Raw genomic sequence first — 16,987 nt, 5'->3', positions numbered from 1 at the left:
AAGGGTAGAGTCGGAGAGAAGCCATGTAGCCCCGCTGGAGACAGACACGAGAACTTGAGCCAGTTAAAGCCACAGCCATGTGGAGAAACACAGATTAATAGAAATGGGTTACATTAATATGTTAGAGTTAGCCAATAAGAAGCTAGAGCAGTGTTTTAAATAATATAGATTCTGTGTAATTAATTCTGGGCTGAGCAGCCAGAAACGATCAAGCGCCCTCATAATAATAGAGAATGGTTGGCACAGTGGTAGAGTACTTGCCTAGCATATGGGAAATCCTAAATTCAAACCCAAAGCCACAGAAAGAAAGAAAAAAATGATTGCACTTATTACTTACATGGGTTCTGCAATCAACTGACTGCAAATTAAGCATATTCTGAAAAATTGTGTTGAACGTGTGTAGAATTTTTCTTATCAATCTCTACACATTTCAACTATGTCATTAACATTGTATTCACTAATACAAATACTCCAAAGTATCTAAAACCAGTCAGGTCATGTTGACTTCCAACCAAAGTCATAGTTTTTGGAAGGCTGAGGCAAGAGGATCAACCCAGTTCAGCCTGAGAAATGCAAAACCCCTCTTCGAGATAAGGTTTCTCTGTAGCTTTGGTGCCTGTCCTGGAACTAACTCTTGTAGACCAGGCTGGCCTTGAACTCACAGAGATCCACCTGCCTCTGCCTCCTGAGTGCTGGGATTAAAGAGATCCACCGCCTCTCTTTCTTCTGTAATACATACCAGAGCTGGACATGATGGTGCACCCTTTTAATCTCAGCACTTGAAGACTAAGAGGTAGGCAGATCTCTGTGAGTTCCAGGCTAGCCTGATCTACCTAGTTCCAGGACAGCCAGAGCTACACAAAAAGACCCTGTCTCTAAAACACAACAATAGCAAAATTAACCTAAAGAGTTGGGGATACAGCTCAGAGGTAAAGCACTTGCTATACTTGTGAGGCCCTACATCCAAGCCCCAATACCAAACATAAGCCATAAGTAAATTAGAGGTGGTGGCCCACACCTGTAATTCCACTACTCAGTATTGATGAACAAAAGCCTGGCTGGAAGCCAGGTTCATTGGCATTAGATGTTAGTGTGAATCCTGCTTGCAGTCCAGGTTATGGGCAGTCTTACATAGTAGTTTTAGGAAACATTGAAATTCAGCTGTTTATAATCTGGGAACTGGGACAGGATTGCAAGTTCAAGGCCATGTTGAACTATCAAGTGAGGTCCTTTTCTCCAACAGATAAACCTGTAAGTAAAGTACATATGTGAACACTGTGCCACTTCATATAAGAGCCTTGAGCAGGCTGGAGAGACGGCTCAGTGTTTGAAAGCACTTGTTCTTTTAGAGGACCTGGGTTCAATTCTTGCTTAACTGAAGTACATCAACCCAATGCATGGTTTTTGTGTTTTAAAGCTCACCCTGAGCAAAACTTAGGGCTACAGTGGGATCCTGAACACTCAGCGTAATCAATGGTCAGCAAATAAAGACTTTCTGTTGGCTTAAATCCATGTCTGAGCATCTTCTCTGGGAATTCAAAACATTCATACTTCAAAATAATCTAAATTTAGAAAAAGAGAGACAACACAACTTAAGATTGTATATCTGCAGGTGTGGGCACAAAGGTCCTTGGGCTCATTGCATAAGCATTAGGAAAACCTGGAATGTGAATATACAGGGTTGTCTCTCCAAAGGAAGAGACATATAATCTGTTTTCCACCTTGAAGGCTGTAAATGGAGGTAATTAATAGCCTAGGTGACCTTTGTGCTATTTGTACAGCCAGGCTACACTTGGTCCTTGCAGACCCTCATAAGCAGGAGGTATCTAGTAGCCTAGTGACCTTGTGCTAACTGTATGACCAGAGATGACACAAGATCCTCCCCTGTTGGAGGAGGGTGCCACTTGTTTGTCTCAGCCTCCCAGAACTAAAATAATCACATAGAAACTGTATTAATTAAATCACCACTTGGCCCATTAGCTCTAGCTTCTTATTGGCTAATCTCTTACATATTAATTTAGCCCATTTCTATTAATCTGTGTATCGCCACATGACAGTGGCTTACTGGCAAAGTTTTGGCATGTTTGACTCTGGCTACGGCTCCATGGCTTCTCTCTGACTCCACCCTTCTTTCTCCCAGCATTCAGCTTACCTAAATTCTGCCCTATCAACAGGCCAAGCCAATTTTCTTCATTCACTAATGGTAATCACAGCATACAGAGGGAAATCCCACATTACCTCCCCTTTTCTGTTTAAATAAAAAAGGAAGGTTTTAACTTTAACATAGTAAAATTACATATAACAAAATAGGTATCAAGCAAGAATTAGTTATATCTATTTTATTTTTTATCATAACTAGGGAAAACTATATTATTACTATCTATTCTTCAACTCTATCAAAGACTACAGAAAGCTATTATTACCTAAGTAAACAGGAAGTGCATTGCAACCAACTTCCAAAATTCTAGAATTGACAGAGACATTTCACTGCCTGGACAGTTGCCCAATGTCTGTACTGTTGGGACATCCATCTTCAGCCTACAGGCCCATAGTATCCAGCAGGCTTTTCCATGAAGCAGGAAATTTCAAAGACAGTTCTGCCTATATTGGCAGTTTGTCGGTTTTTCTGTGCCCTGCAGAATGTCTGGCAGACTCTTTCATGTATCAAGAACCCTGAAGGATTGTTTCACTTTTAGGCAAGTTAAGCAGTCATTTCTCTGTGGGTCCTGCTTGCCCAGTTAAGTAGTACAGGCAAGAGCAGTTTCCTGCCCAAATGGCTGGCAAACTCCATAAGGAGCCTCTTCGATGCCCATCTTCCTCTTGAAGTAACTGATGCTGACAAGAGCAGATGTGTCTCACTGTCATGAAAAGTCTTAAGTTCTTAAACATTTTAAATGCCATATTCTGATGGTCTCTGAAAGATTTAAAGAATACCTCTTTAACTGAAATATATCTCTATACATCTAGAAAATCTAACTAACATTAGTACAAGCTTGACTATTATAGATGATGATCTATTAACCTATATTTCTTAATTATACATTACATTTTTTAAATGAACTACACAACACCTTAATTGAGAGCAGAAATATATATATGTATATATATATATATATATATATATATATATATATATAACAAGATTGACCTTAAATTTGTATCAGTAAACTAAGATCTATACCAATGCAAAATTATTCATATCTATATCATATCCCCCTTTAAATGTAAACAAACATTTATAGACAATATTTGGGAATATGGGTGTAGTTTTCTCCATACTGCTTCCTGCTGATTGTTGGGCATAGTAATTTTTGGGAGTGTTCACAGCGACCTTTGGGGGAGGGGGGTCTTGTTTCATTAAACCATACCAGTATAGAAGCAATCCACAGGTTCTCATCCTCTGTGGAAACAAGAGAAGAACCTCTTTTCCAAAGCAACATATCCTCAGACCTAAATTTGGAAGTCATGATACCTTTATAATATATATGCTGGTTTAGCTTAGCAGCCCATATAATGAAATGTCTCTCTGTACTTAGCTCATTCACAGTCAAAAAATTCCAAGATGACATAATAATATACATAATCCAGACTCTGTAAATTTTCCATTTTTACGTGGCTTATTTTTCTTTACTCTTTTTAATCTATGACTATCTGTACTCTGTCTCTTTAAAGACTTTACCCTTGTTTTAAGCATTAACCTTTATGACTCTCTATATTCTTTTTCTTCTCTTGTCTAAGGTCCAAGCTTTGTATATTTATCCAACACTATGACTCATCTGGATTTGTCTTTATTGCATATCTGTAATTCTTTACTGTCCAGGAGCGCTTTTTTGTTTTGTTTTGTTTTGTTTTTAGAGACAGGGTTTCTCTGTAGCTTTGAAGCCTGTCCTGGAACTAGCTCTTGTAGACCAGGCTGGCCTTGAACTCACAGAGATCCGTCTCTGACTCCCAAATGCTGGGATTAAAGGCGTGTGCCACCACAGCCTGGCCCAGGAGCGCTTTTTAAAATGCTAAGCGCCTCTTAAAACTTAAGATGCGCCATTACTATGGTATACACAGTACTTTCTGCTTGCCTGCCCTATCTAAAACTTAAGCTGTGCCAACATATAACAAAATTGACCTTAAATTTGTATCAATAAACCAAGATCCATACCAATGCAAATTATTCATATCTATATCACTCCCCCAGGTTATTAAGATAACATATGTAGTCTATCTATGGAACCCATCTTCATGAAAAAGGTGACATGTACTTGGAAAAGAATTTAATTTTTTTCTCAATGTAATTATGCCAGAAGCTTTATTGTTATAGAGATTTTGGGGGATTGTGTTACTTTCCCCCAAATTATACTGTAAGTAAATATACCCAAAATAAACTTCCTTAGAAGTTTGAACCAACATGGATTGCTGAATTGGACTGGATCTTACCTCAAGGGATTGTTACTCTGCTGGCCTTGGTATTTGCAGAGATCCTCAAATGTGGGCACTCCTAAAACCAATTTCCTGTTGACACTGAGGATCTTAAAAAGTAACTCCTATACTGGACATCTAAGAGGGTTGTTCCTAATCAGTACATTTACTAACATTCAATAAGAATGGGGTATCATGGCTCATACCTTCAATTCCTACACTACCATCCTGGTATACATGCAAGACATGATAGCTGCTGGTTCAATGGAACCGTTGTGATTCCCAGTAGAAGCATCCAAGTGTCTTGCCTTTGGGATAAAGACCTCTAGGCCAGCAGGAACAGGAAGCAAAAATTTTGCAAGTCACTAATGTTAATAGATAGTAATGTTGCTCCCATTTCCACCCCTTGCTTTCTAGAACTCTACCCACTAGACCACACATGGCTGTGAGCACCCGTGTTGGTTCTGTTTCCGTCAGCCCTGACTAATAATACAGTAGCAGAGCATTCTCATCACCTCTGCCGTCATGTTCCCCCATCCCACTAGGCTCCATCTAAATCAGTGCCAAGACTGCCTAAGCTATGAATAAATCAGTGAGTGGCTATGTAGGACGGACTTTGAAGCATTCATTAGTTTGTTTGGTGGAAACACGGGGGCAGAATGACATTCTAGGTTAAGGAAATAACAAAACTTAATGCAGAGAGTTCTAACAGGGCAGGTCGTAGGCATCACCATAGGTCAGCTTGCCGGATGTGGGGAGCGGGGAGAAAGCAGGTTGGGGTATAGCATGAGGTCTCCTGTAAGGGTTCTTATAAGTTTTATTACCAATCCAGAAAGCTCTGTCTGGATGTGACAAAAATGACTTTAGTTTTATTTAGCTAAAAATATCTTGCACTGCTACCTAGCTGTTATAGCACCAGAAGATGCTACACAGGCTTCGGTGGGTGGGGTGGGGGTAGAAAAAGCATCAGGCACTTTACCCAGAGGTGAGCCCTACAAACCACGGCACAAAGTTTCCAGGCAAGAAGTGCCCACTGGTGCAATAATGGGTGGCACTCTTAATTAAGGCATGCTCCTTAAGAAGGAATTCAGGCCTCATGTTGTAAACCCTATAGCTAAGGAGGTCTTAGGCCCTAGGGGCAAGCATATAACTGTGGTCTAGCTAAATTGCCACGGTGTTAAGCTGCCTGCTAGATGCTTATGTTTATACCATAGACGAACGCTATTCCCAGTCTAAGAGAAGTTTCTTTTTGCTGTGAATGATGGTGGGGGCAGAGATGCATGGCTGCAAAAGCTGCTATGGAGGAGCAATGGTTGAGTGCTCAGCCCTAGCCAGGTCACTTATACCACCCCCTCTAAGACTCAAGAGTCGTTGTGGAAGAGGGGACAGAAAGAATGTAGGTAGGAGCTGGAGACTAAGGAGGGGGCAGTGAAATGCTGTCTGCTGATCATGACTTCCAGGAGCTGTGACGGGCTACTGTGGGCTTGCACAAGACTGGGCCTCTCAACCGTCAATTATGGATTGGGGTAGGGCTCATGGGCCTCCCTCCCCCGTTGAATTATTGTCTACTGATGGATTCTGCGGGTGGCAATTATTGTCTTCAGCAGTAATAGTTCTAAATACACATAGTGATCCCAGTTAAAAAGATCATCAAAGACATGACTACGGGAAAGACTTGTAGAGTGCAGGGATAGAGGGGTGGGAAAACGATGGGAAAGGGTGAGCAATCGGAATGCACTTTATATGCGCATGGCATGGTTAAAGGTCAAGTTCAGTGAAAGAGTTCTTGAAGCATCTAAGAGGGCTCATTCCCTAGACAGCTGACCCCACAAGCGTGAGGACCTGAGCTCTAATTCCCAGCACTCACACGGAAGTCTCACACCGGCATGTCTGTAACCCTAGAGCTAGTGAAAGGCAGGCGGGTTCCTGCAGCTCACTGCCCAGCCCTGTCTAGGCAAACAAGCTCCAGGTTCATTAAGAGACCCTGTATCAAAAAACGAGTGTGTACAGACGGGACAGTGAGTGGAGCACTCGCTGTCAAACTTGACATCAATTTCATGTGGCAGGAGGATAGAACAGATTCCAGCAGCTTGTCCTTTGACCGCCAGAGGTTTACCGGGGCACATGTACACACATGCCCATGGTGGGGTTAACATTAAAAATTATAGAGGAGCAACTGGAGTACACTGTGAGGGAAGGGTGGCAGTGGCCACAGGATGCTGTTATCCTCACGTCTGCTTACTTTCAGGAACAGTTTCCTTCCCTTGGTCTGCACAAAACAAGGGATGCTGTCGGTGGGGAAGGTATCCCAGGAGACACTGGAACGCCCCTGCATCTTCCTGCAGGAAAACACAGGCAGCCTTCACTTAGGACCTTCCTTCTGCAGCAGGGGCTCCCAATGGAATGAGGAAAGGTTCTCTTATGTGTGGTGTGTGCAACACCGCAAAGATGAAGGAATCAATAGGTCCCACAAACAATGGACCACAGGCTCATGGAGGGAGTTAGAGGTAGAGAGAGGTCACTGTCTTCAGGTGTTTCCACACCATCGTCATTAAGGTATAAAAGACAGTTGAGTTTCAAAGCCAGATGAGGATGTAGCTCAGTTCAAAGAGAGCTTGCTGCCAGGCATGAAGTCCTGAGTTCAACCCCTGCCCCCCCCTGCATCACATACATCAGGCAGGTGGCACTTGCCTGTGATGTACCACCACCTGGGAAGTAGGAGCAGGAGGATGAGAGATTCAGGGTCATCTTTGAGCTCCATAGTGAGTCTGTGGCCAGACTGGGAAACATTAAACCTTTTCTCCAAAGGAAAGAAGAACTTGAAAGCTGAAGTGTAAAATACTAACACAAGCAAGATGGATGAATGCGATCCAAGAGCCCTTTCATTTGGGGGGTCATTTATGGCTGCATATCGCCTTTGTCAGGACCTGGGATTTTAACAAAGAGAAATGTTTGATTGCCAAGTGTGTCAGGATGTTTAAAAACAAGTCCTTCTACACTGTCTCTTAAGGGTCCCCAGAATTAGGATGCTGTCCTATCCTTGTGTAGACCTTCATACACAGGAGTCACCACACCAGCAGCGTTGGTGGTGAGGGCACGGACCAGGCTGTTTTATTCTGCTGATTGGACAATGGTCTTCTCTAAAGCTGCGTCTTGACTGTGCTTCCCATTCCCAGCTGTCAGTCCGTCTGCCCACTCTGGTGTTTGCACTCTGAAGTTGCCCAGATGAATGGTATTAAAGCTAATTAACGTGCCCTCTGGCTCCCAGCAAGCACCATGGCCCTATGGCAGGTGGCAACATTGACACAGAGCAGAGTCCAATTTTAAGCAGTTAAATGTTAGGAGGGCAGAGGTTGCCTCACGTCCGGACTTTAACTTTGAAGGTAGGTCTCATCGCTAGGCTTCCTCGACCTCTCTCCTGCTCTCCTTGCCTGTTAATAGAAAACATCCGGAGGTTTGAAGCAGCCTCTGCACACCCATTTTACTTTTCCTCCCTGTCACAGGGGAGGAAAGAAGATTGGGGAGCTGGTTTTGCAGAAGCAATCCTTTCTGTGTAGGAAAAAACCATACAGGGCTGTCATTTGAACTAGGCCATGGCATTAAAAAACATCTTTGGTGTGGAGAAAAGTATTTTCAGAGGTACCTTGTATCAGACCCACCTCCTTAGAACAGTCACGAAAGTTGATGGGGGAGGAAAAACACCTGTTAGGAGGCACTGATGGCTGACCACATAGCCAAGGTGTTGCCTTTGCTCTCCCCACCCCAGGTATCCGCTGATCCACATGGATGCGGGGGAGGGGGGGCGGGGTGGACACTGGAGGCAGAGGGAGGAGCTGCCCAGGGAGGAGTCTCAAGATAGTGGAGAACCCTGGAATGTCTGGAATGTACTTCCCCAAAAGTGATCACAGCGTGATCAAAGAGTGAGGGACAACGTGGTTGGTGGTTGCGAATGGCAGTCATTAGTGAAAGGTGAACAGGGAACGAACTGTTGAGTGAACTGCTGGCTCATAGGACCTGGCTTCTCTCCCCTGGACATCCATGACTCTTCAGGAGAACAAGTTCTAATCAGAAAGTTGCCTGGTGATCAGGGACTTCAACTGTACCAGTAGAGTTCCATTTTTCATGCAACCACCATGGGCATGGGCTGTGTCTCTGAGAGGTGCAGCTTGTGTCCCCAGGTGGGGTTCCCTCTTCCTGGAGAGTTGCCCAGAGAGGCACGGCCAGTTCAGCTCTTTATTCTTTCCTCTTCTGTTTCCTATGGTCGCCATTTCTTTAGTCTATTCGGCATTCCTTCAAATAGGACAAAATGCAATTGACGCTTGATTTATGCTTATATGGTTACAAGTCACATCCTTGGCCCATGTCCCCCTAAGACCAGAGTGTGCTCTCATGATAAAACTGGCTGTGCACCTCTCTCTTCCACTCTTCACGTAATTACACCAAGCTCTTGGTTCGAATTGGTAATCATGGGCGTGTTTACACCACCGTAATTGGCAAACATCGCAAACTGAGATTTTATTGAGAGAGTCACTTGTTAAACATTGGCCAGCACAGCATGGCCTGAACGTCTTGATTGCATTTTGCCGTGTGGTGATTTGAATGAGATTCCCCCCCCCCAAACACTCAGGCATTTGAACACTTAGTCTCCTGTTAGTGGTACTGTCTGGGCAAATTTAGGAGGTGCGGCCTTGCTAGAAGAAGTATGTCACCAGCTTTGGAGGTTCCTTGCCGTTTAAGATGTGTGCTGTTAGCTTGTTGCTCCAGTTGCCACGCCTTCCAGCTGTCACACTTCCCTCCCGTGATGTGATGGACACTTACCCCTCTGGAACTGTAAATCTAAATAAACGCTTCCTTCTATAAGTTGCCTTGGTCATCATGTTTTATCCGAGCAATAGAAAAATGCCTAACACAGAGTGATACCAAATTTTTAGATCTCGCATTTGTAGAAATGCCTTGATTTTCCCTGCAAGCCATAATTATATCATTATTTTGGATTTCTAGAGTAAATCTTGAGTAACTTAGTGTCCTTTATCTTGAAGGTCGGGGACACCTTAACTTTTTCTCATGGAGCAGGCATAGGACAGGCTGGGCAAGGCCTCCAGAATCCCAAGACCAGCGATGAGGGAAGAAGAGCTAAGAGGTCATTTTGTCATCTACCTAAAAGATGACACATGCCAAATCTGGCACATTCATCTGCCATCTGCATCTTTACGTCTTCTGAGAGAAGTACTCCATTCTACCACGAGGAAACATTTCCAGAGAGAAACGGAGCGCTGCTGTCTGCCCTTGAATGTCCCTACACATCAGATTAGGACCCGTCATTGATCGTTCAGTTCCTTGGCATTTCTAGGGTTCTTCCAGGAGGTGGGTCCATTCAGAATTTATATCAGAACTAAATTGTGTTCGTTGTTATGACGGCAGGAAGTCTGGAGTCCTGGAATGTCTGTTGGCAAGAATTCACGGTTTTGTTAAAGCCATTTCTACACAAGCATCTCACGACTGTTCTCATTAGTGTACGTTGAAAACTTAATACGTGGGGCCGAGAGATGGCTCAGAGGTTAAGAGTGCTGGCTGCTCTTCCCAAGAGTGACTTCACATCTCAGCACTCACATGAGGGCTCACAACCAGTTGTAACCCCAGTTCCAGGGGGGGATCCAATGCCCTTTGCTGGCCTCCACAGGCATTGCGTGTGTGGTGCACATGCATATACACAGACATACATAAAATAAAAACAAATCCTTTTCGAAAAGCCTATTATGTATATAACCTGGTTTTAAGCCGTTAAAGCCCTGTAATGGCAGTGTTCTGAAGAAGGAAGAATTTTGTTCTGTGAACCAAAGGTAGAGGAGCTCCATCAGAACTTAGAATGTTCCTGAAATATCCCCAGATGGACTATGGCTTACCAGAAAATATCTCCTGTTAGAGATGGGTCCCACTGAGTCCAGCTAAAAGCCAGCCCCAGACTGGGAGCTCCAGGGAGACTGGATTCAGGAGAGAGCATTTGAGGAGATTCCCGGAGCACAGGACCTCCAGCACAGGACCTCCATGATCGACTTGATGAGTGCTTGTCTGTGTATCTAAAGCAGCTCAGAAGTGCCCAATTGAGCATCTTCCAGCAGTCCAGATTTCCCAAGGGAAAAGGCTTTTTTTTTTGTTTTTTTTTTGTTTTTTTTTTTTTTTTTGAGACAGGGTTTCTCTGTGGTTTTGGAGTCTGTCCTGGAACTATCTCTTGTAGACCAGGCTGGTCTCGAACTCACAGAAATCCACCTGCCTCTGCCTCCCGAGTGCTGGGATTAAAGGCGTGCGCCACCACCGCCCGGCGGGAAAAGGCTTTAATGAAGAGGGACAGAGGTAGGATTTCAGACACTGGTCTTAAGGTGACACCTAAGCTGTTCCAGCTTTCCCAAAGCTTCTTTATGGGTGGAGTACAGCCAGTTCTCTGAATCTAAACATATTTTCTATCTATGGTTGGTGGATTCTGGATATGAAGGTGTACCAGGCTTTTGCTTTTAGGCCACCAACCAGCTCCCAAATCATGACAGGGAGACTTATTATGAATGTTCATGCCAATTTAGGCTCGTGTCCGGCTAGCACTTTGAACTTAAATTAACCTGTTTCTCTTTATCTACCACTTGCCTTGAAGCCTTTCACTTTTCCTATTTTCTGTATATTGTACTTTCACTGCTTCTCCCATCTGCTAGCTGGTGGCTGCTTGGCTTCTTCCCCCGGGGAATCTCCCTTGTTCTCTCCTCCCTTCTCCTCATTCTTCCCCAGCCTAAACTTCTCCTCCTATTTGTCTCTCCCCATCAACCCTACCTATCTTTCTCTGCCTAGCTATTGGCCATTCAGCTCTTTATTAGACCAATCAGGTGCCTTAGGCAGGCAAGGTGAAACAAATGCAACTCAGTTTTGCATAAACACACATCCTTACTTTGTTAAACAAATGCAGCATAAACAAATGTCACACATCTTTACATAGTTAATATTCCACAACATGAAGGCTAATAACACAGAAGACCAACTAGAGGGACCATCCAAGGAGTTTAGTTCCCCACAGAGACCAAGGAGCAGCCTGTATTGCTGACTTCTCTTCAGCAACAGCAACAGAATCAATAGGCCTCTCTGTAATCACCGCCTGGGTAAGAGACTGTGGGAGCTGCCATGTGGCTTAGCTCATGGTATACCAGCACCTGCCAGGAGATGCGTCTCTCTGCTGTGGCTGGCACCATTTTTGTGGGTTTAGAACCTTTTAAAAACTTTTCAGGTCTTATGTAGATTTATGCCATATGTTGGGTGCCATTTGTAGGTGGAGTTTTCCTGTCCTGACTGCTCCCAAATAACCAACACAGTACAGAGACTTAATATAAATTATAAAGCTCGGCCAATAGCTCTGGCTTGTGACTAACTAGCTCTTACAACTTAACTCATTTCTATTAATCTATGTGCTGGCCCAAGGCTTGTGACTTATACCTCTATCCCATTTGGTATGTCTGAGTCGTTATCCATCTATTTGGAGACTCCTCTGACTCTGCCCTTCCTCATCCCATCATTCTCAGTTTGGCTTTCCCGCCTAACTTTATACTGTTCAGCTATTGGCCAGACAGTTTGTTTATTAAACCAATCATAGTGATATATATTCACACAGTGTACAGAAGGATTATTCCACAGCACCAAACAATAAATTCTCCAACATAGATAACTTTTTATCTGTTTGAGTTTTTTGTTTGCCTTCCTTCCTTTTTTCCTTTCTTTCTTTTTGAGACAGTCTTATTATGTAGTTCTGGCTGGTCTGGAATTTGCTATGTATATGCTGGCCTCAAACCCAGAGATCCACCTTCCTCTGCCTTCCAAATGCTAGCAGACTGTACAGAAACCTATAGGGAGGTATTCACACCGTGACAAGGTGGATTTGTCCTGGACTCCACAAGGATTCTTATCCTGGGGGTGGAAATCTGGCTTAGCATCCAAAAATCAATTATGACATGCCACAGTAATAGGATAAAGGAATTCATTATCACACACGACTTTGGTTTTTAATTTTTATGAAAAATATTTGTAGGGGGCTGGAGAGATGGCTCAGCGGTTAAGAGCATTGCCTGCTCTTCCAAAGGTCCTGAGTTCAATTCCCAGCAACCACATGGTGGCTCACAACCATCTGCAATGAGATCTGGCGCCCTCTTCTGGCCTTCAGGCATACATGCAGACAGAATATTGTATACATAATAAATAAATAAATAAATAAATAAATAAAATGCTTGTTTACAAAAAAAAATATTTGTAGTTTTTAGTGTCTAGCTCCTTACTGCTGTTCAGTGTCATCCTAAACATCTATCCTTACTGAAGCTGTTGTCACCAGAATCCTCTCCTTTATCCCAGTGTCACAACCTCACTGGAGAAATGCAGTTGAACTTGATCCTGATTTGGAAGTCTGGAACTCTGCTGAATCTGCTCCCTGTTCCCCCATAGCTGCCAGTCTCTTACCATTTTCTGTGCCTGGGCTCGAGCCCTCTGTGACATCTGGGTGCTCCATGTCTCTAGCACTGTCTCACCACTGGGTCCTCCAGGGGCATACTGAGTGTAAGTGGTGAGGGCGGACACTCTCATCCTGTTCCCAACCTGAGAGGGAGAGGTTCAGCCTCCTGCTAGGAAGTGCGGTGGAACCAGCTTTTTATGGAGCATCTCTCTCCAGTTGAGGACATCCCCTCCCATATCCTGTTTGCCAAGCGTTTTTGTGAAAGGCTGTGAGAGTTGCCAAATGCCTTTTCTTGCTGTGATGATCTTGGGGGTTTTGTCCTTTATCCTATTACTGTGGCATATCATAATTGATTTTTGGATGCTAAGCCAGATTTCCATCCCCAGGATAAGAATCCTTGTGAATTCCAGGGCAAATCCACTTGGTCACGGTGCAAATGCCTCCCTATGGGTTTCTGGACAGTCTGCTAGCATTTTGTTGACTTCTGCAGCACGGCATTCAGAAGAGATGCAGAAGGGTTGTTTTCTTGTGTTGCCTTCGTCTGGGTTTTGTTTCAGAGTGACCACTGGTCTTGTGGAATGAGCTGGCAGTCCTGTCCTGATGCCATGTTTAAGTACTCAAGGCTCAGTGCACAGTTCAGGGCCATTAAATACATTCATAGTGGAAATGCTGCCTCCATCACTATCCTTTTCCAGAACTTTCTGGTGATTTCTAGGAGAAATCATTACCCATTAGACAATAGCCCATGGCCCCTCTTTTTCCAGACCTTGGGAGCCTCTAGGATACTTTCTGGCTTTTATGAATTTTCCCACTGCCTTTCTATGTATAGCAACACAATTTTTGCCCGCATGCATGTGTGCATGTGTGTGTTAAATGCATGTGTGTACATGTGGTCAGAGATCAACATTAAGTGTCTTATTACATCATTCTTCCCCTTATTCAAAAACAAAGCATCTCCAGGTGACCCGAAGCTTGCCCTTTTGGCTAGGCTGACTAGCCAACGAGCGTCTGGAATCCTCCTGTCTCTGCCCTTCCTCCCATTGCTCCCCACTGTACTGTAATTACTTGTTAGCTAAAGCTGTTGCCATCCCCATCCCAAGTTTCAGTCAGCAGGGTTTGACCTTTATTCTTCTGCCTGTCTGTTCTCCTTTTCACCGTTCAGTCCGTCCCCCTCCACACAGGAGTTAACACCATGTGTTGTTCATGGTAGAGGCTCAGTGCTAACTGAATACCCGGTCCCAAAGACACTGCCCAGTGAAGACTGGCATCTCTCCCCTAGCTGACCCTAGGTGACCCCATGACTCAAACGCATCATGAAGGACTTGCTGAGCATTGGGAGGCAAAACAGTAAGTTTCAGGAGAGTCCAAATAGATTGGTGAAGAACTAGGCATAGAAGACCGTTTCATCGCCTCCACCATACTCGGAGAGCCACTGAGGGGTTCCAGAGTCCCAGTGCCCCGAGGTTGTCTCCAAGGGGAGCTCCCCATCCTCTGGTTCTTCTTTACCCCACAGCCTCCTTCTGCTCTGGAACTTACCACACACAGTTTCCCACTCACTGGCCATGAAGTGTGTGTCTCTCAAAGTTCGAAAGACACTTCAGTAAGCATTGGAATAAGAGTTCAGAGCTTGGCAGCGGTAGTGCATGTCTTTAATCCCAGCACTTGGGAGGCAGAGGCAGCCAGAGTCAGCCTGGTCTACAGAGGGAGTTCTAGAATAGCCAGGGCTACACAAAGAAACCCCCTCTCAAAAAACCAAACCAAAAAAAAAAAATCAACTTTGAATTGGGTTGAGGTGGCTGTGGATTTCACCCTGAAGTTTATATTCTCACCAAAAATATTATTTAGGTCTGGAGAGGTGGCTTAGTGGATGAAGGTGCTTGTGGCTACACCTGCTCTCTCTCTCCAAATATAATACATTTTTAAAGAAAAATTTAAATGACAAGTTAAATATCAGTATGCATTTAACAATGATAGAAGGGAACAGGACCTGGATAGGACAGTCCCCCTGAATAACAGATCTCAAGACTTGTGGCCAAGCTGGCAATACTGTAACTCAGGAGGCTGACCCTTCACTATCCTGTGACCAGTGTGTCTTGCTGTCACCAGGCCTGAGAGGATGGCAGACTGACCCTCCTTCAAGTCCAGCCACCAGACCCATCACCCTGGGGTGGGAGGCAGCTTGGAATAATCTATACCTTTAACTCCCAAACCAATTCCTTTCTGTTTCATATTGCTTGATGAATCTGCATACTAATTAATAGCTGTTACTTCTCTCTCAGCAGCTTAACCTGCTGACGAAAATGATGACAGAGTTAAAAATGAGCTATTGCCGAGATAGACTAATTACCTCTCCAGGGACGAGCCTGAGATACTTAGTCTGTCTTCTCCCCTCCTCATCACCTTCCCCCAGAGAGTAGGTTTGCTCTAATCACTTCTGAGGAGAGCAAGGTGTGTTGCCAGTTCAGTTCCCTGGGGCTGGCAGGGGTAAAGCCATGAGGAAGGGGTTTGTCAGGGGAGTACCTAATGGCCTTTGAGAAAAAAAGGGCCAAGGCCTCCTTGTTCTCTTCCCTCCAAGACGTACCATGCCAGCACCTGCTGAGGGTTCTGACGCAGAAGCGGACCATGCCATTAGAGCTTGGAGGCACTCACTATCTGTGGTTCATGGCTGGCCAGCCCCCATCATTCTGAGATCTGTGGACCTCATGCCATGCCAGTGGCTACATTTTAACAGTTTGTAGTGACAGTCTCCATGAGAGACTACTAAGAGGCTGCAGGGAGACTGACTGCTAGCAGCCTCCTCAGCTGGCACCCTCAGAGATTCTCAACAAGGCTGTGCCCTGTCTGGGGCAGCCGACTCTGTAGCAGGACATAAGGAATTGTAGATCAGGGTGGCAGGAAAACTTAGCTGCTGAACGACCCAGTCATTGAATCTTAGAGATCCTTATGGAGAAAAAAAGATTTAAACATTTGTTAAAATCCATGCCAGGTGGTGGTGGCACACACACCTTTAATCCTAGCACTCAGGAGACAGAGGAAGGCAGATCTCTGAGTTTGAGGCTAGCTTGGTCTACAGAGAGAGTTTCAGGATAGTTAAGGCCGCACAGAGAAACCCTGTCTCAAAAATATTAAATTTTTTTAATTAAAATTCATAGTTCAGATTCATATGTGGCCTTCAGTAAAACTAATAAGGGTGTGTATTTGTATATGTGCCTTGTATGTATATGTATGCATGCTCATGTATGTATACTTGTGTGTATGTGTCCGTATGTGTATGTCTGTGTATGTATACATGTGTTTACATATGCTTGTGTCCCTGTGTGTATTGTGTAGGCACATGTATGTGTGTGTCTGTGAACATGTGCATGTGTGTATATATGCATCTGTGTATATTTGTGTCTCTGTGTATATGTGTGTGCATATATATGTGCGTATATGTGTAGGCACATGTATATGTCTGTGAATATGTGTGTGCATATGAGTGAATATATGTGGGGGAGTGTTATGTGTACCGGCACAGAATAAAGGCAATGCAGATATCAAAGAATATTTACCAGTTTATTGTTAAACTTACTGAACCAAAGTTCCAGCGTAGCACAGGTAGCGAGGAACAAAAGGGCCGAGCTGCCTCTCCGCGCACTCTTTATTGGCAGGGATTTGCCTGAGGCAAACCCCGCCCTCTAAAGGGAGCTGATTTAACCCCTTTATCTCCCCCTTTTGTCTAAATAAGACACAACTAAACCAAATATAACTATAACAATAATAACAAATGATAAATATAACAAACAATATTGAGAGCAAAAGTTTTGCTAAAGAGTAACTACAATTAAATAATCTTCAACTCCATCAAAGATCTGAGAAGGGAGTAAATATTACTTAACAAAAAAGAGATATCCAAAATGTGCAACAAATGACAGAGACAACTGACTGCCTGGGCAATCACCCAAAATCTCGTTTGCAATGTTGAGTCAACCAACTTTGGCTAAGGCCTAACATAACTGACATACCATTCTCAAATGTAAGGAACTTTCTTAGGATTATCCTACCCTGTCTTGGCAAGATAAGACAATCCTGTTTATATCTTAGTCAGTAGTTGAGGTATGGGTT

The sequence above is a fragment of the Microtus pennsylvanicus genome, chromosome 2 (assembly GCF_037038515.1).
Source record: "Microtus pennsylvanicus isolate mMicPen1 chromosome 2, mMicPen1.hap1, whole genome shotgun sequence".
NCBI lineage: Eukaryota > Metazoa > Chordata > Mammalia > Rodentia > Cricetidae > Microtus > Microtus pennsylvanicus.
Note: the sequence above shows the minus strand (reverse complement) of the source record.